General features: G+C 39.0%; 1 pseudogene; it reads right to left on the bottom strand.

Annotated features, from left to right (window-relative positions):
• Positions 1 to 2209: 2209 nt before the first annotated feature.
• Positions 2210 to 3281, bottom strand: LOC110223577 (fructose-bisphosphate aldolase A pseudogene; annotated as a pseudogene).
• Positions 3282 to 8453: the final 5172 nt, after the last annotated feature.

Below are 8453 nucleotides of genomic sequence, written 5' to 3'. Positions count from 1 at the left end.
TTCATGCTTTGAAATAAAGCAAAAAAAATCAAGAAAATTAAATAAAGTTAAAAAAGCATACTTCAATCTTAATTCAGACAGCATTAGTTTTTTTTTTTTTCTGGGGATGGATAGAATTTTTATCATAAATATTTTAGAGTTGTCTTGGATCATTGTATTGCTGAGAATAGCTAAGTCATTCACAGCTGATCATCTTACAATATTGCTGTTACTTTGTGAAGTACATTTCACTTTGTATCACCCATGGAAGTCTTTTCAGGTGTTTCTGAGAGCACCCTGCTCATCAATCCTTATAGTACAGTAGAATTTCATCATAATCACATACCACAACATGTTTAGCCAGATTTGAGCAACTTCTAAGTTTTTGTCCCTAGAAAAGAGTTTCTCTAAATATTTTTGAACATACAGGTCATTTTCATTTTTGATTTTTATCTCTTTTTGGATATAGAACTATTAGTGGTACTACTAGTTAAAAGGGTATGCACGGTTTTATAGCCCTTTGGGCATAGTTCCAAATTGCCCTACAGAACTGTTGAATTGATTCACAAGTCAAACAATACCACATTAATGTTTCATTTTTCCAACATCCCCTGCAACATTTATCACTTGCTTTTTCTGTCCTATTAGCCAATCTAATAGATGTGAGGTAGTACCTCAGAATTGCTTTAATTTGCATTTCTCCAATCAATAGTGAGGTAGAGTACTTTTTCACATGGCTATAGGTAACTTTAATTACTTCATCTGAAAATTTATCATATATTTTGATAAATTATCAATAGAGGAATGGCTTTTACTTTCATAAATTTGACTCAGTTATCTATGTTTGAGAAATGTAGCCTTCATCAGTTTCATTTTTTTTCACATTTTCCTTCCATCCTATTCCCTCTCCCCATTTATTCTATTCTCTTTCCTTTCACCTTGTCCCTCCTGAAAAGTGTTTTACTTCAGACTACCCCCTCCCCAAACTTGCCATCCCTTCTATCACACCCCTCCCCTTCTCTTATCCCCTTCCCCTTCTAAGATAAATTTCTATACCCAATTGAGTGTGTATATTATTCCCTCTTTGAGCCAATTCTGATGAGAATCACTTCCCCTCACATCACCCTTCTTCTCTACAGTAAAAGCTTTTTCTTGCCTCTTCTAGGTATGATAATTTATCTCACTCTACCCCTCCCTTTCTCTTTCTCCCAGTACATTCCTCTCTCACCTCTTTACATTTTAGGTATCATCCCTTCATTTTCAACTCACACCTATACCTTCTGTTTATATGTGCTCCTAACTACCTTAATAATGAGAAAATCCTTATGAGTTACAGATTTCATTTTCCATGTAGGAATGTCAACAATTTGACCTTATTTAGTCTACTATGATTTCCCTTTATTCTTTCTCTTTTTTTTAATGTTTCTTTTTAGTCCTGTATTAGAAAGCCAAATTTTCTATTCAGTTCTGGTCTTTTTATCAAGAGTGCTTGAAAGTCCACTATGTTATTATATATTCATTTTCCCCTGAAGTATTATACTCAGTTTTGTTGAGTAGGTGATTCTTGGATGTAATCCTAGCTCCTTTGCCTTTTGAAATATCATATTCTTCGGGCAGCTAGGTGGCGTAGTGGATAGGCACCAGCCCTGGAATCAGGAGGACCTGATTTCAAATCTGGTCTCAGATCAGACACTTGACACTTACCAGTGGTGTGACCCTGGGCAAGTCAGTTAATCCCAATTGCCTCACAAAAAATAAATAAAGTAAAATAAAATAAAATATAATATTAAAAAATGACATCCTCAGGCCTGCAATCCTTTAATTTAGAAGTTATTAAATCTTGTGCTTTCCTGACTATGGCTTTTTTTTTTCTTTCTGGCTACTTGCAATATTTTCTTCTTGACTTGAGAACTCAGGAATTTGAATATAATATTCCTGGGAGTTTTCATCGTAGGATCTCTTTCCGGAGGTGATCAGTGGATTCTTTCAATTTCTATTTTACCCTCTGGTTCTAGAATATCAGAGAAGTTTTTGTTTTTCTTGTTAAATAGTGTTCACTGGAAAAATTGGGCTGAGGAGAGGTTACTAGATTCACCAGAGAGTAACACCACCACGCAAGTTAGGGGTGATGGGAGAGTCAGCACAAAGCTCTGGGATCTCAGCCTCTTCCTGGACTGTGAGGGATGGCCTGGAGTGTTAAGGCATACCCACGTGGAAGGCCTTGCCTTAGTTAGTAGGCATGGTTAGAGACAAAGGGAGACTTGCTGGCTGCAGATCCTGACTTTCCAGCAACTTGAACAACTTGGCTATTTGATTGGCCTGCTTCATACATTCCTCTTGGGCAGCCTGGACATTTTCCTTCTTTCCACCTCAGGTCTTCAGGGCAGATGTCTGCAAGGCTCAGCCATAAGAAAAGTTCAGGGCCCATGTCTTGTGCAAGGGGCAGGTGTTGATGGCATTGAGGTTGATGGAGGCATCCTCTTCACTCTGACCTCCAGACGGGAGGGTAACACCAGTGACCACAGGAGGCACAGTTCGGTAAGGGGCAGTGACAGTTGCCATTGTGATCTCCTCATGTGAATACTTGTGGGTACAGGCATGGCAGGGGTGACCATGTTAGGCTTCAGCAGGCCTCTTCCAGATATATTTGGTGGTCATTCAGAGCTTTGTAGACAGCAGCCAGGACCTTCTGAGTGACATACCTACAACACTTCAGATCATGTTCTCCATCAGGGAGGATCTCTAGTTCCACAATGGGGACCATGCTATTCTGCTGGCAAATGCTGGCATATTTGGCCAGCACATTAGCATTCTCCATGATGGCAAGTGGGGAAGGTGTATTAACCCCAATCTTCAGTACACAACACCATTTGGCAAAGTCAGCTCCATCCTTCTTATACTGGGCACAGTGCTCACTCATCCAGACTTTGAGTGGTAGTCTCACCATTGGTCCCTGCCAGGGGCACTACACCTTTGTCTACCTTGATGCCCACAATGCCACCCTTTGCTTTTATGACTTTGGGGAAGGGACAACATCATGGGCTTTCTGGTAAAGTGTCTCATAGAAAGGAGAACACCTCCAATACAGGAGTTCACTTGATCAACTGCTTTCAGAAGTAACTGCCTGTAGAAGCTATGATTTTCCTCTGTGTTCTGGTTCCAGTAGACTGCAGCCGCTTTGTAATGCTACCAATGGATTCATCTGCTGCCAAGATTCCCTTGCCCAGAACAACAATTCACTGAGCTATATCACACAGTTCTTTCTTTTGCTCTGGTGTCAATGCTGGGTATTGGCAAGGCATGTTTTCCTTGGCTGTGCTGGTAGTTTCTGGTAGAAAGCAGACTGCTTATGGCTGAGAATCAAACTTCTGTCCAGGGGAGTTTTCTTTGATGGTTTCTTGAAAGAAGATGTCCAGGCTTTTTTTTTTTCAATCATGGCTTTCAGTTAGTCCAATAATTTTTAAATTATCTCCCCTAAATCTATTTTTTCAAGTCAGTTGTTTTTGCAATGAGATACTTCACATTGTCTTCTATTTTTTTCATTCTTTTGTTTTTCTTTCTTGTTTCTTAGTTTTTCATAAAGTCATAAGCTTCTATTTGCTACATTCTAATTCTTAAGGATTTTTTTTCAGCCAAAGACAAAGTTTTTTAGAACATCAGTCATACTGGGCAGACTCTTAAGGAGTCTGAACATTAGTAAACTATTGGCTAGATTTTAAGAATCTGAGCAATGGCTACATTATAAGAATACCAGCATCTTAATGGAGACAAGATGGACTTCATATACAGAAAGCCTGTGGGAGGGATCTAGGAGTGGCCAAGCAGTCCATGACATGATAGAATTACCAAGAGTGGGAAGTAGCCTGGGGCCATAGGGAGGCAAGACAATGGAGGGGAGATTGAGTGTAGCCACAATGAAAGGCCAGTTGATGAGATAATTTGGCCAAGTGGGAAAGTCCAGGGTTTTTCCTTTCTGGGGTCTAGATCCCAACCTCATCATTCCCCCCTCAAACAAATAGGACCCAAATTCTTTTGGAGTAAGGCATGAAGTCTGGGCTTCTGAAACTGCTTCCTGCTGGCAAGGGGCAAAGAGCTGTCCCTGCCTCAAGGGGGTCCCAAAGAGGAGGTTGACTGAAATCAGCACAGGCTGCATCCAGGAAACAATGTGGGGACATTGGCTGGTACTCATTGTTTGCTACCAACTGTAGGTGAATGGTCTATAGTCTGGAAGACACAAATCTGACAGAAAAGACTGCAGTGCCCAGATATGAAACAGGGACTAGAGATTTAGGGCCCAAATATGAGGGATAAAACACGCTTAGCTCTGTTTGGATTCAGATAATTCAGTTTTCCAACCATGAGGTATCAAACCCAACTCATAGCCAGACTCAGGAATAGCCAGGTAGCTAACATTCCCTTTCAAAGAAACATAATGGAGAAACTGAGTCAGGAGCATCCCATCTTAGACTGAGAATAAAATTGTCCTCTCAGCTTTTCCCAATGCTGACTTCCCACCAGTATCAACTTCTCTGAGTAGCTTGTGGAATGTTTCTCAGATGGTGGATTCTTGATTATTGATGGATTATGACCCATCAGACAACTCAAAATAAAATTCTATGAGCTTTTACTTCAAACAGCAAGTTTCACTAACCACAGCATAAGAAAATCTTTTTCCAGGATTTACATCTCAAACTTAACTTTGTCCTGGTGTAAAAAGCCAATCATTAGAGATCTCTATACAATTGCAAATTCTCAGCAAGCAATACATAACCCAAACAAGCATGTTTGCTAGTTTACACATTAAAACAATAACCAATAATAGCTACATTATTTTAGAGGTAACCAAATTATGAAAAGTTGCTTGACATAAATGATACAAAAAGTTCACCAATTTGGAACTGGAAACAAACCCATTACCAATCAGGGACTTCAGTTTTGTTAAATGCACTTCCAAATTACTTTATACAGAAAATCAACATCTCATCATTAACAGTTAAAACCACAAATTTAAAAAAGCATGCTTACCCAAGTTTGGAGGCTAGCTTCATTATCTTAAACAGGATGTGCTGAACCTGGGTGATGCTTCCAGGCAAAGGTTGCCCTAGAGCCCAAGGCCATTGCTAGGGGGGCCCATGTTGTAGCTGCTGACCCTCCCCACTCCTCCCTTTACCAACATTAAAGATGAGGGGTAAAGAGTGAAACTCTCTTCTCCTTCCAGTCTTGGCTGGAGAAGAAATTGGGGTAGGGCAGTTTCCCCATACAGGCCACCAAAATGATGTGGTTTAGTGGTTTGTTGTCATGGGACCCCAATATCACAACATGCATGTCCTGCCAGAAAGAATTCGATCCAAGCCTTCCTTCACCCAAAACTAAGGTTTATAGAAGATTTGTAGTATTAGCCAGATTCTTAAGGAATCTGAGCATCTATGGGTTATTGGCTAGATTGTGAAAATCTGAGTGGTGTTTAGATTGTAAGAATCCCAGCCAAGGAATTATTTTCTTCAGTGAGCTTTTGGAACTCTTTTTCCATTTGGCAAATTTTGTTTTTTAAGGCATTCTCTTCATTGGCTTTTAGGACCTCTTTCACCATGTGGCATAGTCTGTTCTTTAAGGTATTATTTTCTTCATTTTTTTGTGTGTGTTTGTGAGTCTCCTTTACCAAGATGTTGACTCATTTTTCACGATTTTCTTGCATTACTCATTTCTCTTCCCCATTTTTCTTCTACCTCTCTTACTTGATTTCAAAATATTTTTTGAGCTCTTCCATTGCCTAACACCAATTCTTACTGAATGCTTTGGATGTAAGAGCTTTGACTTTGTTGTCTTCTTAGTGTATGTTTCTTCCTTGTCACCAAGTAACTTTCTGTATTCAGAGTTGTTTTTCCACTGTTTGCTTATTTTCCCATAAGTTTTCAGTTCTTCCAAGTTGTATGATCTAAGGAAAGGTGTTTAGTACTGGTCTTGCCTGTGGTCTAGTCTGTGAGTGACCACAAGCATGCTTTCTGCCCTGTAACTGTGAGAGTGTTCTCCTTCTAATGTTAACTGCAAGTTCTGCTATGCTAGTGTTACTCCTGGCCCTGGGACTGCCACCCAAGATGGTGATCTGGATTCTTATGCGGCAAAGCAACAGATTCCCATCTCAGTGCTAGCAAAAATATCCCTATAATGTCCTGGATGACCAGTTGTTTGACCCCCTTACTGTCTGTGTGGTGAGAGCTCTGGAAGCAGCTGTTGATGCTGACGCTGCTGTTACTAATTCAGTCACTCCCAAGGCCTGCTCATGTTTTCTTGGGCCTGGGCTGTGCTGGTTCAGCCTGCTTTGTACTGCACTACACTCTCACCCAGGTGCCACAGATCTTTCCTACCGACCTTCTAAGTTGGCTTTGTTGTCTGTGATCTGAGAGGTCTTGAGAATGCTATTACTGCCAGTGATTCAGTAACACCCAAGACCTGCTCCTGGTTTGCTGGGGTTAATTCTGCACTAGCTAGGCCTATGCTAGACTGGCCTGTTTGGTCTGTGCTTCTTTCTTACCCTTGTGCAACAGATCTTTCCTACTGACCTTCCAAGTTGTCTTGGGCTGGGAATTTGTTTCACTCCATCTTTTTTTGTAGACTCTGATGCTCCAGAATTTGTTTAAAGTCATTTTTAAAGGTATTTGGTGAGGTTTGGGGGAGAGCTCAGTGAGTCCCTGCCTCTACTCTGCCATCTTGGTTCTGCCTCCCAAAAATTATTCATTCAAAATGTTGCCTACCAGTCAAAAGAAACTTGCAGTACTTTTCTAGCATTCTTACTCCTTATTCCTCTACCTGTACTCTTCAATGTAAACACACTGGCCTTGAGGCTATTCCACAAAAAAGACCCTCCAGATTTCAGCTGCTGGCATTTCCTCTGGCTTTCTCCTAAGCCTGGAACACTATCTCTCCTCCACTCCAACTACTGACCTCCCTACCTACCCTTATGTCCCAACTATAAACATATTTTTTAAAAAGACACTTAATAGGCCAGCAATTTAATAAAAATTGTCAAGGACCTGCCATTTGCAAAGAAGTACACTAAGTACTGGAGATACAAAATGAAAGACAATAATCTCTATCCTAATGAGATTATGTATTATTAGATTATAAAATCAACTATGCTATTAAATTATAATAATCACTCTTTAGAATATGGAACTAATAAGAAATGCAAAATTATTAGATAATATAATCATTTTCATTAGTTATATCTTGATTTTATGTTTTCAGATTTATTCCAGAGTTTATGGTCAATTGTATTTCACGTCTCAGCATTTGGTTAGTCATTCTCAGTAACCAAGTTATGTGATTCAATTAAGGGACTCTTTTCTGTTAATCAATCTGAAATATGATTAATCTCACTAACAGTAGCCTACTCAGAGAACAAAGGTTTTCTTTCTGTATTGAGTTAATTACAATTGTATTTTGCTGCAGAAAACTTAGACACACCTTAAACTATCACGGAATGGAGATATCTTCTAAAATATATATCATTTTTAAGAGATATCTTCCTCTGCTTAGGGACAGTCACAGACATTTTGTATTTGCTTACCTGTTTTTTTTTTTTAATTAAAAAGATGGCTCATTGAAAAGTGGTAGTAGGTGGATAGCAAAATTAAATTATGACAATGTGAAGAGAAAAGGCATCAATAAAACTTATTAAATACAGGACTTTGCCATATTTTCAATTTTCTAATGTTTCTGTTACCAAATCGTTTTGCAAAAGTCTACACAACTGCTTCCAGTCAGTTCCAATCTTTGGTTTAGGTGGGGAAAGTATTATAGGGAGGAAGATTAAAAACAAACAAACAACAACAACAACAAAACAAGGACATAAGTGAAGTAGTCCGTTGCTAAAAGATGAAACTAGTTTCTTGATGGAAAATGATAGGAACAAATTATCAAGATTAAGAAAAAAGTTACAGTGCTAACTCCAATAAAGAAAAAAAAAGAGGAATATAATCTAGCGGATCCAAGGCCAAAACATTCTACCATTTGATAGCCCAGGAAATATATGATATAAGTGCAAATGGAAGAGTATAGGAATATCCAGGGGAATTTACAAGTCACAAAGTGAGGAAGCCCTAAGAGCAAAGTCAAGATGAAACACTTTGCCAGGGCCTTCAGGGTCAGGGTTAGGCAGAACTAGGTTCAATAAACCCATCAATAAATGAGCACATTGTCAGCATCTATCATAGAAATCCTTAATCTGAAACCCTCATATTTGCTTTTATTTTTTGACAACTGTATTTAAGTATAATTTATTTTCTTTGTAATAACATGCAGTTTATTTTATGCATTTAAATACTATAGTCTAAGAAGGTATCCATAAGTATATTACACACACACACACACACACACACACACACACACACACACACAGAATTAATGACAGTTGGTCTAATATGGCCAGGATACAAAAGCAAAAGTGAAATAGTCTCTGTCCTCTATGAATATGA

The sequence above is a fragment of the Phascolarctos cinereus genome, unplaced genomic scaffold, assembly GCF_003287225.1.
Source record: "Phascolarctos cinereus isolate Bilbo 61053 unplaced genomic scaffold, phaCin_HiC Scaffold_7;HRSCAF=346, whole genome shotgun sequence".
Lineage (NCBI taxonomy): Eukaryota > Metazoa > Chordata > Mammalia > Diprotodontia > Phascolarctidae > Phascolarctos > Phascolarctos cinereus.
Note: the sequence above shows the minus strand (reverse complement) of the source record. Positions and strands in the feature narration are given on the sequence as shown.